Source organism: Camelus dromedarius, chromosome 3 (assembly GCF_036321535.1).
Source record: "Camelus dromedarius isolate mCamDro1 chromosome 3, mCamDro1.pat, whole genome shotgun sequence".
In the NCBI taxonomy this organism is placed as follows: domain Eukaryota; kingdom Metazoa; phylum Chordata; class Mammalia; order Artiodactyla; family Camelidae; genus Camelus; species Camelus dromedarius.
In genome coordinates this window covers 99,904,167-99,919,373 of record NC_087438.1, presented here as the reverse complement: position 1 = coordinate 99,919,373, position 15,207 = coordinate 99,904,167, and the positions used below count along the sequence as shown (strand labels likewise).

At 46.8% G+C, this 15,207-nt stretch overlaps 1 protein-coding gene across 2 annotated transcripts in view; it reads left to right on the top strand.

Moving 5' to 3' along the window:
• The first annotated feature begins 13,770 nt into the window (after positions 1-13,770).
• Positions 13,771-15,207, top strand: part of FGF1 (fibroblast growth factor 1) — a 94,841-nt gene continuing 93,404 nt past the window's right edge. For both annotated transcript variants that reach the window (XM_031449252.2, XM_031449253.2), the window contains exon 1: positions 13,771-14,184. The gene's annotated coding sequence lies outside the window, so the exon portion shown is untranslated. The remainder of the gene's footprint in view (positions 14,185-15,207) is intronic.

Genomic DNA, 15,207 nt, shown 5'->3' with positions numbered 1-15,207 from the left:
AGAGTATGGTACAAATCCCGAGGTCAGATAAAAAATGCAGGTGAGACGTGGCCAAGCAGAGGCCCAGCTTTTAGATTTCTAATTAGCTGCCATATTTAAAAATGGAGAAACTTCATATTAAGAAACAAACCCAGCGGGGAGGGTACAACTCAGGTAGAGAGCGTGCTTAGCATGCACGAGGTCCTGGGTTCAATCCCCAGGACCTCCATTAAACAAACAAACAAACAAACCTAATTACTTCCCCTCCACCCCCCCTCAAAGAAACAAATCCAGTTCCAACTTCTCTTGAGAAACTAGAAGAGCTGGCAGCTCTGGGCTCCTATTTCCCCACAGCGATAACTGTCCTGATTTGTGTAATAACTGTCCATTTGAGAGCCAACATGTTACCTTGAGCTTCCCCCGCCCCTCCACGCCCACTGTTTCTCACCTGGGCTTGCTTCACGCTGTAGGCGTCTGAGTTTGTGACCCGCCATAGCTGATGCCTTCTCAATACCAATATATTTTATTCTTATGCATGGTTCTCCTTTGCTCAAGAATCTCCTGTATCTCCCTAGTACTTCCATTATCAAACTCAAAGTTGAACTGTCACCTCCTCAATATGGAGACCCAACCAGCGTCACTTCCCATGACGCCCCATCACACCCCACTCCTCCCTGCTAGGGGGCTGGCATGGCCCCTCCGTCCCTTCTGCGCACCCGAAGCCCCTTCAAACCTTAGCGCCCGTCCAGCCGCCCTCACAAGCTCCTCCCTCCCTCCGCAGCCCACGGAGCGCTCTCCCTTCCCCAGGCCCGCCCTGCCCCGGGGGCAGGAGCAGCAGTGATCCCCGTGCAGCCCGGAGTTCTCCGTCTTGACCCCATACAGAAATCTGCCCTTGTCCACTCGGTTCTCTCCTTTCCCCCTGCCCTTTGGGGACCCCATCCCTGCTGGACCTATCCCTGGACTTTTGTGATTAAAAAAAAAAAAAAAAGAAAAACAGAATGGGATAGGAGAAATAATAGGAAAAGAGATGTGGGAGGTTAGGGAAAAGAAAGAGAAAACCAGGGCAAACCTGGGGCGGGCAGTTGAGAGGGGAGGGGAAAGGGAGGGACTGTAGCAGCCTTGGGTGGGGGCGGGTGCGGAGAAGAGAAAGGTGAGGACAGGGAAGGGACCTTGGCAGGTGTCTGCTTCCTCGTGCAGCCACACCGCACCATTCGGGGCCCCCCTCGGTCTTTGGTTCCTGTGGCAACGCCACCTTCTACAGGAGAGTGGAATCTCCACGAGGACAGACACCGTACTTAGTGCTCCTTTATATCCCCCAGAGCCCAGGGATGCCACAGGTTTGTGCAGAACGACTGACCTCAGAAAACTCAGTGGTTCTCAGGTAAGTGACCTGAGAAGATCAAGAACGTGGGCTCTTCCATTTCACCTCCTGGCAGAAGTGTGATAAGATCGGATGGCAACGTGGTTTTGCTTCCCAGCCAATAACCAGGAAGATGCTCCGGACTGGAGAGCAGTGCTGCTCACGCTGGAGCCTGCAGCACCAGCACCTGGGGGAGAGGAGGCGGAGGAGACGCTCATTAAAACAAATTGCGGCGCCGCGCCCCCAGGGCGTCTGATTCTGTCGGTCTCGGATGGGGAATTTGCTTTTCTAACAGCTTCCCAGGTGATGCTGATGCTGCTGGGAGACACACTTGGAGAAACCCGGCTCTCGAGTCCAGGGTGGAAGTCAAACTCCGAGGCCACATCTCAGCCACTTTCTGGAAGAAAAGTAACAGTTCCTTCCTCCTCCCTTCGCTGTTTAAATCTTCCCCATTCAGTGCCTTTACCTGGACCATAGATACCCACGGCGGGGTGAGGGTGCCACCTTGTGGCACACATGGAAAATTACCTGCACTGTAATGCACTCTTAGCCTTAATAAAAGTTGCCGAACAAATTTAGTCTTACCTGCTTGACAGAAGATCCAGGGAAACTTGAGATGTTCATCATTCCCTAGATCTGGTCCACGTGTAGAGGAGGGGCCAAGAGTCCATTCAGGTGGGTGATGGGTCAGATGCTTGGTCCAAAGGTGCCTAAGGACAACAGAAATAATTTATTCTCATGGCCTTGGGATTTTATAGTTTTAGGAGAATAGGCCAAACTGGGTTACTCACTAAATTCTCTATTGGAGAAGATGCCTTTGTAATGTAAGTTAGAACTGAACAATTTCAAAGCCCTGGAAGCACTATGTGGTTAAGAAGGGAACTTAGAATGACTTTGAACCGTTTCCCCCCTCACATTCCTGAAATTAGAAAGCTGCCTTTATTAACTCTGGTCTAGTGTAGACACTCTGGTACCCAGCTCTGTCACCAATTGACTTGGCACAAGCACGCAGCTTGTAAGCTTTTAGCAGGTGTTTCAATAGCCTTATAGCATATGCTGCCACCTGCTGCTCAGGTCTGGGATGTGCAGGAGTTGGTAACCAGGAAACTCCCTCAGCTGAGCAGGCTTCTCAGACTTCATAGTACATTAGAATCAGCTAGAGGGCTTGTTAACCCATAGATTTCTAGGCTCCATTTCCAGAGATTCTGATTCAGTGGGACTAGGATGGAGCCCGAGAAGTTGCGTTTCTACTGACTTCCTGGGTGACTGATGCTGCTGGTTGCAGGGCACACACCTGGATGGCATTTGTAGTTTCTCCTTATGCCACACATATTGAGAGCTTGAGCATTAATCAGTCTAAGCCTGTAAATTATCAAGAGCCTCTAATTCAGGTTTCTCAGCGTGGGCACTGTTGATATTCTGACCTGATAATTCTTTGTTGTATGTGTGTTGGCGGTGGGTGGGGGGAGGTGTTGTCCTGTACTTTGCAGGATGTTTAGCAGCATCCCTGTCCTCTACCCAGTAGATGCCAGGAGCAGCCCCCGTGCCCCAGGTATGGACAATCAAACATGTCTCAGGCATCACCAGACATGTTGCCCCCCGCTGAGAACCGCTGCTCTTCAAGGTGGGCAGATGTTCCTCTCCCACCGGGTAGACTGGGAAGGCATCCCCTAGTATTATCTTAAATACCTAATGTACCAACCTCTAGTAAACTCTCCGCTCTATGGGTTGAAATAATAACAGGGAAAAAAAACTTACACTTGTTTACCTACTCTGGGCAAGGCACTCTGTTAATGCTTTTTCATTTACCCCCTTTAATTCCTACAACCACTCTTTTACTGATGAGGAAACTGAAGCTTTGACGTGTTAAATAATTTGTCCAAGGTCATGGTTAATACCAGCTGGATCTGGGTGGGGCAAGGGGACTGTGGGCCTGAACCAATCAGCACAGTTCAATAAAAATATAAAGCAAGTCACAAATACAAGTCACATGTGTACTTCTATGTTTTCTATAAGCTGCATTAAAAAAGTAACCATTAAGTTAATTTTAATATCTTATATGTCACCCAATATTGACATCAAAACTGTTATTTTAACATGCAACTAGTATTTGTTAATTGTTGATAGATTTTACATTCTTTTTTATTTTAATTCAGTCTTTGAAGTCTGTGCATATTTGACACTCACAGCACCTCTTCATGCCCACCAGCCACACGTCAGGTTGCTCAAGGGCCACATGTGCCACTGGCGGCCATGTGGCATCGCACAGGACTAGACTCCTCGCCTCCGCCCAGCCACCCTCCAGCCTCGATGTGTGGAACAGCACGTGCCAATTACACCTCAGTGCCCTTCAATTTCAGCCATTTTATCAGACCCTGTCCCTATTCCCGTACCCTGCAACCTGTTCTTGGAATCTCCCTACTTCTTTTAAAATGAGGGCTATGGTTTTGTGAAACTTATCAAAGAAGAGATTCCTCGTCTGGTGGCCAGACTGCTGACTGTCATCTAATTTTAGTTCCGGTAGCTTTTCCAGTGGCTGCTTTCCCACAGTCTGTGTTTGTACTTGCATCACAGAGATCATTCATCTTACGTGACGCTAATCACCGAGGCACACATTAATATCACGCCCTCTTGTCTTCTGGATCAGCCCACACCATCTAGGAGTGTTCATCCTCATTCAGGGAATCTGCCTTTCAGTAGCCCCTACACGATGTTTCTCCCTGTAGTTCTCATGCTGTCTTTAGTGAATGTTTCTGCTCTCATAGGAAACCAATTATTCTCTAGAGAATTTTGCAATTAGACCCCTTTGTCTTACCACATTTGTTCATTAAAGTTTTACAGGCATGAAAATCAAAACAGATTTAAGCACTAAGGTCAACCTACCCCAATAAAAAATTATGACAGAGCTCATATTTATGAAATGCTTCCTATGAGTCATGCACTGTGTTCAGTACTTTTTTTTTTTTTTTACTTATTTCTCCTAATAGTCCTACCAGGAGGCTGCAATTACAGCTGCCATCCTAGAGGTGAGGGGAGGAGGCACAGAGAGTTAAGAAACTTGCCTAAGGTCTCCCCGCTAACAATTGGCAGGGCTGGGAGTTGTTTCGAGGTCTGATGATAGAACTGATCCCCTAATTTCTGTGCTCCTCTGTGTGAAAGGTGATTTGCAAATGTTGCTTTTATTTCTGGGTCTGTGAGGGTGTGGTTCTAGATTATAGCCCTTCTCTTGATGGAGAAGAGAAAGAAATAAATAAACACATAAATAATAAAATATACAATTCTTAGTATTTTAGGGACCGCCTTGGAAGAAAGCTGCCAGGACCACTCAGGGTGCAGGGCTCTTGCCTTCAAAGGGGGGTTGGAGGTGGCGTGGGGTATGATTTGCTTTGAAGTTTTGTTTTGTTAAACTTGTGCATGCTGCAAGGCTGAGGGGGAAAAAATTAAAGAGTTGGAGATACAGGGGGACTGGGAAAGGGGGTGGGTGTGCATTAGCAAGGACCCTAAAGAGTCAGGACAGGGAGGTGTTTGAAGCCCACGTAGGGGACACATGTTTGCGGGTGTGATGTCAGAGCCTCCTGGCACCTGCATTGCCCTAACACCTCCCACTGTCACTGATGGTCAACCCCTGTCAAGAGTCTCACGGCCAAGCGGCTTGGGAAGTTAGGTGTTCACAGTCAGAAACACTTTCTTCCCACCGGACATGACTTCTTATCCCCGTCAGTGAGGAAACGCACAATACGTACCCGCAGGCAGCCCCAGATGCACGTGACGTAGTTTGCTGCCAAAGACACCAAGGCTGTCTCCACCTAAAGCAGCTCTCAATGGCCAGCCTCAGATCCCTGAAACATTGCACCATCTGGATTACCTTCCCAAACAGTCCTGTCAAAACACAAACCAGTCAAAACAATCCAGAAAAGAGCAGCCATATTTACCGTAGCATCATTCACAACGGCCAAAAGGCGGAGGCCACTATGCTAAATGGAACAGGCCAGTCCCGAAAGGATAAACACTGTATGATCCCACCCACCTGCAGTATCCAGAGTGGCCAAATTCATAGAGACGGAAAGCAGAAGGGTGGTTGCCAGGAGCTGGGGGGAGGGGCAACGCGGAGTTGTTGTCTCATGGGTACCAGGTCTCAGTCTGGGGTGATGGAAAGGGTTCTGGGGATGGATGGTGGAGATGGGTTCACAACGGTGTGAATGCACTTAATGCCACTAACTGTTTACTTAAAAACCGTTAAGATGGAAAATTTTGTTACGTGTGTCTTATCACAATTAAAAAAATCAAGGGAAAAACTAGCTCATTTAAAAGGGGCCACTTGATTCCCTTGCTCTCATCTGTTATTAGACTGGCTCAGCTTTGCTTTTCAGTAAAGGAAACTCAGCCGGGGGCAAGACATCTCCTAGGACCTGGGGTCTGGGAGAGCTGGGGATAGCCATTCCCTGGGCTGTGGGACGTGGAAAGGCCAGCTCTGGAGCCCCGTCCTGACCTGAGAGGGACACTGCTGTGGGGTCCTCGGGAGCAGGAAGGGGGTGTGAGAGCCCCAGACACAGTGGGGAGCTGCTTTGGTGGGGAGACACCATCCTCTACCTTGCTCTGTACTGAGGGCCCCCGGGCCAGCGGCCTCCCTTTGAGGGAGAAAAAAACACAACACTGTCATTATTCCTAATTAGGCTCCTGTGAGTCAGCAACACTGGATTGTTTGGAAAACTCACAAGCTGATGTCAAAGAGACCAGACGAAAGTGTCAAAGTCAAGGGTGGGTGAGAGGAGGGTATGGCCACACCCACGACCCTCTCAGTCCAGGGCTCTCTCTAATTCGGCCAGCACCTCCTCCACCATCAGACCCTGGGAAAGAAAGCCTTTCGGCCACAGAGAGCAGCATTTTAGCCCTTCGTCATTAACGGGAGACAGAACTGTGACACTAGCATGGGAACACTAGTAGAAGGAACAGATTTCATTCCATGCATCTCCAGCCTGAGTCCCGAGCTCAACGCATGGTATTTTTATCAAATACTTTCTATTTCATGACATGCTTTGCCAACTTTCTATTATTAGACACATCAGAGAAAGCCCATATTTGCTTTCTCTTCCTTTGGGTTTCTCCCTCCTCCTCTGTGGGAAGACGTGGTAGTTCGGGTGGGGGCCCTGTCTCTTTAATAGTAGGTAAAGGAAAAGGAGATGGCAGCCATCTGGAGACTCACCTTGGTGCCAAAGCATCCTGGGTCTGGGCTCTGCCTCCTTTGCAAATGACATCTCGTCCTGGCCTCACCCCGCAGCCCCCAGATGGCAGAGCTGATGGTTGAGGAAAACATACATATTTTAGAGTCTACAGCATTGTTTCTCCCCACCCCCACTTCCTGTGAAGGAGGATTTAGTCTTGGCCAGCTACGTTCCGGAGCCTTTCTTGTGGAGAATACAGGAAAATACGTGAAGGGATTCGGAAGGGTGCAGTGCTGTGGGTCAGATGACACCGAAGAAAAGGCAGGGAATCACCTACTGGAGAAAGTGAAGGTGAGAGGGGGCACAAGGGAGATAAGAGCCAGGGATGGGCTGAATTGGGGGGACTTTAAGAGATAAATTAAGGGGGACTGGAGTAGCTGCCAGGCTGCCATGATGAGAATTCGGGAGAGAGATGGGAGATTTTTTCAGACGTGTTGTTGGTGTTATGATTGGAATCCATCCCCTGCCCCCTTGGCATTTTTAAGAGATTTCAGTAAAGACATAAATCGGTTTTAAAATTATTTTTTCTATGAGACACTGGTGTTTCTCCAAGGCAGCCTGGATCACTGGAGGCTCGCGTTTAATGATGAAGGACAGCCACCCTTCACCCCACTTCTCCCATCAACACAGACTGGAGTCCAGCTATTTTAAACTGGTGTCCTATAGGCTGAATTTGGACCCCAGATGGGTCTCGTTTGGCTCATTGAGAGTTAATTTTTTTTTTTAGCCACTGCTGAAAATTGAGATTTCACATCTAAAAAGCCTGCATTTCCTACTTCTCTTGAAAAAAATTGGAAAGTCTGGCAACATGAGACTTTCATTTCCATCAAGCAAAAATAGCCCATGCCCTGTGGTTGACCCCAGCGCCCACCACGCACATCAGATGGGCAGGTGCACCTGGCCTGCTTCCTGCATTTCTGTTTCTTACCATCTGCTAACGGCAGACTTGATCACTGAGACCTGCCTTCCTGCTGAGGACAATTAGAAAGACTGGACAAAATTAAGATAAAATCAGTCTGAAGGCATCAACGAGTTAATGATATAATGAAGAATCGCTAAACCAAGTTCTGGGGAAAGGTGGACATTCCGGGAGGCGAGCCCTATAACTGGGGGCTCCTTTCCCCTTGAGATTCTTGCTGCTACAAGAAGAAACAGCTACGAAGCTGAGAGGTGACGCAGCACCTGGGAAGCTTTGCACATCTAAGGGGACAAAAGCTGAAATCCGCCAAAGGAGAGGGGCCCTGGAACAGAGACCCTGCAGGACTACACCTTAAGACGAGGTGAATTGGAAACAACCAGATTCTGCAGGGCCTGAACCCAGCTCCCAATCAGCTTAATTCTTCAAATGGGATTAAGCCTATCCCAGGTTGCCGGCATCCCCAGGTGCCCAGCAGAAGCAAATGTAAGTGTCCTCTGGAGGAGAACACCGTAATGTCTCGTGTCACTTCTCCTAGCAATTTTCCACGTACAACGTCCGTCTGAAAAGACCCAGACGCGTAGGGAACTAAGACCACGTGAGTGAGATCCCGCAGTCACGGCTACAATGGAAGCAACCCCAGAGAACCCCACCTAGGGAGCTGTCCCACACAGACGTTGTTCAAAGGAGATAAAAGGCAGGATTTAAAAATCTGGCAGAGAACTGGGAACTTAAAAAAAAAAAAAAAAAGCGGGAGAGGGGACAATAATGATTTGAAAAATAACCAAGTAGAAATTTGGAGTCAAAAAATGTGATAACAACAGTAAAGAGCCCAGTGGATGGGTTTAGCAGCAGGCTAGACACAGTCAGTGGGAGATGTGATGAACTGGGAAGTCGGTTAGCAGGAAACCTCAGGGTGAAACTTGGTGAGGCACAAGGATGGAGAACACCGTGGGGAGATTAAGCGATACGGGTGATGAAGTGAAGATGGGAGTTCGAGGAGGAGGAGAGAGAGACAACAGGGCAGCAGCACTACTTTGAAGAGAAAAGTACTTGAGAAATTGCCAAAACTGACTGAAAACAAGCCGCAGATTCCAGAATCCCCGGGAACCCCAAGCAGGGTAAATAAAAAGGAAGCTACATCAAGGTAGGTCGTTATAGAATATGGGCAAACCAAAGACAAAGAGGAAAAAATGTTAAAGGCAGCTACCATTGCTTGAGAAAAAGGAACAGACTGTTAGCTTACTTCCTGACAGAAGCAATGGAAGCTAGAAATTAGTAGGACTTAAACATCTTCAAAGTGCTGACAGAAAGTAAGTGCCAACCTGAAATTCCATGTCCAGTGAAAGTAGCTCCTAATAATAAAGGTTAAATTAAGACATTTTCAGGATTCTTTACAAGCACTGGATCCCAAAGAATGCTCTTTAAGCAGAAGGAAGATGATTTAATATGATAGGTTACAGGTGCAGAAAGAAATGGAGAACGCCACAGAGGTTAAAGAAATCAAATGAAGTCAACTGTACCAAACAGCATTGCAATGTCCACTGGGGATTTAAAAAATTAAAATATAAGTCAGGAAGGAGGGGTAAAAATTAAAATGTTCTAAAGTCCTTGTATTACTATGGAAGAAGATCAAAATGTTAGTTAACATTAGACTTAGATAAACCAAAGATACATATTGTAATTTCCAGGATAATCTCTCGAAGAATAGTAAAAAAAAAAAAAAAAAAGCATATAACTTCTAAGGTAATAGCAGGAAAAATAGAATATTCAACCACTCCAAAGGCAAGAAAGAAAAGAGGAGAAAAAGAAACCAGAGCATGTATGGACAAATGAAAACATTTAATAAGATGGTAAGATTTGAATCCAAATATATCATTAGTTACATCAAACGTAAATGAACAAAATACTTCAATTAAAAACCAGAGTATTGAACTGGATTTTAAAAATCTATATACTGTTTATAAAAAACACATCTAAAACTAATTTTAAAATGTAGAAAGTAAAGGGTGGACAAAATATAAATATGAACTGAAATTATATTAATATTAATAGTATATAATAATACCAGACAAAAAATATTTCCAGGCAAAAAGCAGTACTCCAGCTAAAGAAGGACACATCATGATGATAAAAAGTTCAATTCACAGGGAACATACAGGGAATGTAAAACTTTTACACATCTTATAACGTAGCTTCAAAAATATGGAGCTAACACTGACACAAACCACAAGAAATGACCAGCTAAACGAGCAAAGATATAGAATGTTTGAACATGACCAGCAAACTTGACTTAGTGGGGACACACACACACACACACACACACACACAAACACATCTGTATATGATATTGTACCCAGCAATTACAGAATTCAGGTTCCCCAAATATTTATGATTCCCCTCCTTCCAAGCAAATAATAAAACTGAAATTCTCCACCTCATTTTACGTTAGGTGTGGCCATAAGACTTATTGTGGCCAATAAAATATGAGTAGGAGTAGCTTCCAGGTGCTAGTGTAACGGCAAACACGTGTCCCCTTTCCCTCCTGTGAGCAGAGGGCGGGAGCTCGCTCAGCGCGGGCCCTCAGCTGAGGACCGCACGGAGCGGAGCTGCCCCGCCAGCCTACCAACGCACGTGTCGATGGTGATGTGTGGGAAAGTTCCCTATAACACAGTATAACTTAGTCTACCCTGAATAATACACAGAAAAAGAGAAGGACTGGTTTTTGGGCACCGAGGTGAGCCTGTCTTAAGAGTATGGTGTGGTGAGTCCTGGTGGGTTCCCGGTGACTTAAGTTCTGGGGAGGTGGGGTAGGAGGAGAGCTGAGGCAGGAAAAGCAGCTCCCAAGAAGAGCCTATGAAGACCGGCTAGAGGCGAGTTTTGAAGGGGTTGGATTAATAATGAGAAATGGATGTTGTCTGGAAGGTGAAATTTCTCCAGAAGTTCGTGACTAGTTGAATATTGGTAGTAATGGAGAGGATGAACTGGGGAGAGTCTAACCGAGGCAAAAGGAGGGAATTAGGGAGAGAACTATTCTCAATTAATGTGTTAACATTTTTTTTCCTTTTCTTCCCACATCTTAGAGGTAGCCATTTTTAAAGAATTTGATGAGAATTTTCCCAGCAATTGCATGCACACGCAAACACACATATAAACCAATTTAAAAAAATTAGATCAATTACATTCTACCTGCTATTCTGAAAAAAAAAATCCAGTTAGTATCTTCATGGATATTTTCTGTGTCATCTCAAAGAAATTTGCCTCTTTCATTTTTAATTGGCTACTTCGTACACCACGGTATGGATGTAGCAAATTATGCAAGCATTTTCCTGTTGACAGACATTCAGGTGGTTTCCACTATTACAGTGTTTCAGCGACCTTACTATAAACTGTACCCATAGATTTTTGTCTCTTCTTTCTATAGACAGCAAGACAAGTTTTGCCACCATTTTAATGGTGAAAATTTTAGGGTGGGTAACAGGAATAGGACTAGGCAGGCTATTTGAGGTGACAATTTTGGTTAGGGGGTGCCTGGTATGCCTCGATGATGCCCAGAATAGTGTCTTGAACATAGTACGTGCTCAGTAAGTAATTGCTGAGTGAATGAATGGATGAATGAATGAACCCACATCCATGGCAGACACTTATTTGGCTTCCCTGCCCTCATCCATAACAGGATTTCTCAAACTCAGCATCACTGACTTTAGTGCCAGCCTGGATACTCTGTCACAGGGGCGGGGGTGGGGGTGGGAAGGGGCGCTGCCCTGAACATTGTAGGATGTCCGCAGCATCCCTGCATCCCTTGCCCCCACCCACTAGATGCCAGGAGCACAACCCCAGTTGCAGCAACCAAAAATACCTCCAGAAATTGCCCAATGTTCCTTGGGAAAATTTGCTCCCAATGATTTATAACATGGACTGTATTGTAACAGGGCAAAGGCCCTTTCTGAAAGCAACAGATTCTGCAGAGGTTGATCTTACTTCTCCCCAGTCCTGCCACATTAAAATGGCCCTTCTTGCCAGGTTTTCACAGTCTTATCATAGAGATTTCTGGATACCTTATTCTTGGTTCAGACCTCATTCTTAATGTCTCCCCCATGAATTAGGTCAGTCTTCATTATACATTGTCAATCAGCATTATACATTCTCCAGTCACTGGCTCCCCCTCCTTGGAGGTATTTATCAAAGGTGAATTCTTACATTTATTTGAGAAATTATTCAATTAATCTGTTTCCCTCACTCGACTCCCTAGAGGTTCTCATAAGTAAGAATTTGGCATGTCGCATGTCAGTTTTTGCTCACCATTTTTGTATCTAATGCCTGAAACAATGCCTGACACATAGTAGGTGTTGGATGGATGGGTGGATGGATGGATGGATAAGAGCCATTATCAGTCAACAAGAGCCACCCCTGGGCTGCAACAGCCTTCACCCATTTTTGCTCCTGTGCCTTCTAAAACAGTTTTGGAAAACAACGTTACCTATATCCACGTTCAAAACTGACATGCTACGTGTTCATTATTAAGTTCATATGAACCCGAGATAATAATTTCCAGGATACTGTAAATACTGCAATTAAAAAATTAAGCTGCGACCTCGTTCTTTAAATGTACCTATTAATCTATTATTATTGTTTCCAATATTCTCTATAATCTGCTTTCACAGAACTCTGCCTCAAATTCAAGGGACAGAAGAGACAAAGCTGTTAAACAAAAACATGCCTAACTAGTTATTGAGGGAAGCAGAATTAAATTACTAAAGGAAGTTTCCAGTTTGGGGACTTGGACCTGGAGATTTTTACATTTGGGGCAATGGCTTCTTAGTAAGATTTGGGAAGAGTGAGGGGTATTCTTTCCAGTAAGGGAAGGATTATTATGAACAAAGACATGTTCTCAGGCAAAACAGCTTTAGGAAAAAGTACCTAAAGAAAACTGAGAACCTGGAAATTGGTCCTCTGAGAATCATCCTTGTTGCGCTCAATGGAGAGTCCTCAAGACCACCACCCTGGGGGTAATTCCGCCTAGTGGCCAGCAGAGGGCAGTGTTGGACAAGCTGTTGGGCCCCATCTCCCTGGCTCTCCCTCAAGGTGGCAGAGAGAAAGGGCAATTCAGCTCGGAGGCAGTGGGGAGCCAGGCCCCTGGCTTTCCAGCCCAGTCTTCTCTGGTGTGTGTGTTTGCACAGTGAGTTATTCATAGGAAACTGGCCCCACGGAGCACAGAGGCCAGAGACTCTCCATCCTGTACCTAGAATAAGGGCCTGGGACGGCAAACAGACGGAACCCTTATTCTTTCTCTCCTTCAAGAACTAGGAAAAAAGAATTGGGGGGAAAAATCTCTGAGGAGTGAAGTCATGGTCTGAATCAACCGTGAGGTTTTTTGTTTTTCTTCTGATGAAATGAAAACGGTGAAATCTCATTAATTTATAGCTTCCGGAGACAGGAGCCACACAGGGGCCGGGAGCCCCTGCTCTGGAGTCAGGCGGTGGGGGCTGCGATCTGCCGTCCCCCCCCCCGTACCCCCTCCCCCCCGGCAAGCTCACTCCCCTGGCCTCTGCCGCCCTGGCTGTCAGATTGGAACAAGACTGCCTTCTTCACAGGGCGGCTGTGAGGGTAGATGAGGCAACCCGAGGAAAGAGGGCAGCGTGGGAATGGCATTTAGCGAGGGCTCAAGAAATAACAGCGCAGGTGATGATGTGGAATTGGCGTTCTGTCAGGCATGAGGTTTCAGAGCTTCCCATTCGTGTCCGAAGAGGCAGAATCAGGGGTGAAAAATCACGCTATTTCAATGGTTTACGTTTAGAAGCAGAAACAGCCAGGGGAAATGGCCAGAATCAGTGTGATTCCGTGTTTGAGCTTCGCTCCTCCACATGGCTGGATCCCACCCAGCGCGGCTAAGAGGGTCTCTGCGTCTGCACCGCCAGGTGGATGATGGCCGGATGCGGGTTGACGTGGGACACGCCCACCAGCCTCAGACGTGAGAGCAGTGACTTTGTTCATTACACCGATCCTCTGTGCAGCCTCAAAGTGTGGAGATGAACTGGGTGATATTCAGTTAGTAATTTGGACTAATTGCTCAGATATATTAAAAGTAAGGTTCAGAGCAAGATCCCCCCCCCCCCATTCTGCCTTTCCCAGGGAAAGGTAACGGAGGCTAATTCAGAAAGGCACAGAGACAACTTGGATGACATAACTGTCCTTTCGCCTGGCAGCTGTCCAGCCCCCAAATAGCTTTTGTGTTTGGTCCAAAAATAACATCACATGAGAGGGGGAGAAATAAATACGCAAGTGCTTGTCCTTGGGCTTTCTGTGGGTACACCGGCCACACTGGTAGGGGCCCCAAGAGGGTGACCTCACACCGCACTCCACCGCTTCCCTCCCCAGGCTCCCCAAGGCTAGAGGAACAGCCTGGATCAGGGGCCTGTGTGGTGTGTGATCTGCACACAGCCCTTCTCTGGGGGCTCCCTTGGGCTCCATTCACACCAGAGAGGCAGCAGAAGAGAGGGGACAAGCAGATCCAACAGCCTGGACTCTAGGAGAGTAAGGGCATCGCCTCCTTCGGTGAAGGACACTCCCTTCTGATGGAGAATGGAAACTCCCTTCTTCCTGCAGCAGCCGGCCTGCAGCGGCCCTGGTAGGACGGCGTGGACGCCCTAGGCTGTCACAGCTGCCCGTCGCCCCAGAAGGAGGGTCCCCAGAGCCAAAGCACAGAGGTGAGTGCGTCTGTTTCTCCAAGGAGCTCAGATTGCTGCAGACTTTCTGCTTGGCTTCAGGCTTGCGCTCAGCATGAACGTTCTCCCCAACCCCCTTCTCCCTCTTCTCCTCCCAGATCTGAGTGGGTGGCAGGTTTGAGTCTGTGTGATGGATGCTGTAGTAAAACATTCTCGTACTCCCTTCTCTCATTCGGAGGCCAACTTGCTTCCAGAGAGAACTGGGGAGTCTAATTCTGAGCAGGGAATCAGGAAGAGGTTCCACCAAGTAAATGATCTTTGCTGAGACCCGAGAAGACATTTCCCAGAAAATCATTAGACACATCCCATTACAGTAATGTTAATGCTTAGTTGTTAAAAGCTCCGTACGAAATAGGAAATAGATAAATGGATGTTGGCTGAGTCCTTGTAATTGGGTAAAAGAGAAAAAACACAAATGGGATCTGCAGAGCTTCCTTTCCCCACACCCACCTCCCTATCTCTTCCTGACTTCTTAGAGCCCAGCAGAATATACTTCACAGAGCCAAGAACTTTTTTCTTTGGTCGAGAACAAAAGGAATAAAATTAAGGGTTTGGGGAGAATTGCTCTGTAAGCAGAGTCGAGAGACAAAGAAAAAGGAAATTTTGCAGAGTCTTGGTTTCTCCTTCTAAAGTCTCTGCCTCTCAAGCACATGACAGGTGCCTGTGTGCACCTGGGGACGTGGACAGATGTCTCCGTCACGTGCACAGGCATGCATTCCTTGACACACATCGCCCCTCTGCTAGGGACCACAAATATCTATGCTAAGGGTAAGTCAACAAAATGCTTGTGGGAACCAGACAGCTCCTAGAATAAGTCAAGATTCTTTTAGTGACAATCGAATGGAATCCAGTTTGAAAAGACAGGCAAAATAAGGAGAAATTTTCTTCCTCATGTCGCTGAAAAGGTCAGGGTTTTGTTATGGTGGGATTCCGGTGCCCAGACGAGGGCATCCTGAATCTGTCTCTCTCCATTTTTTGGCTTTGCATCTGGTGTCGTCCTGTTCA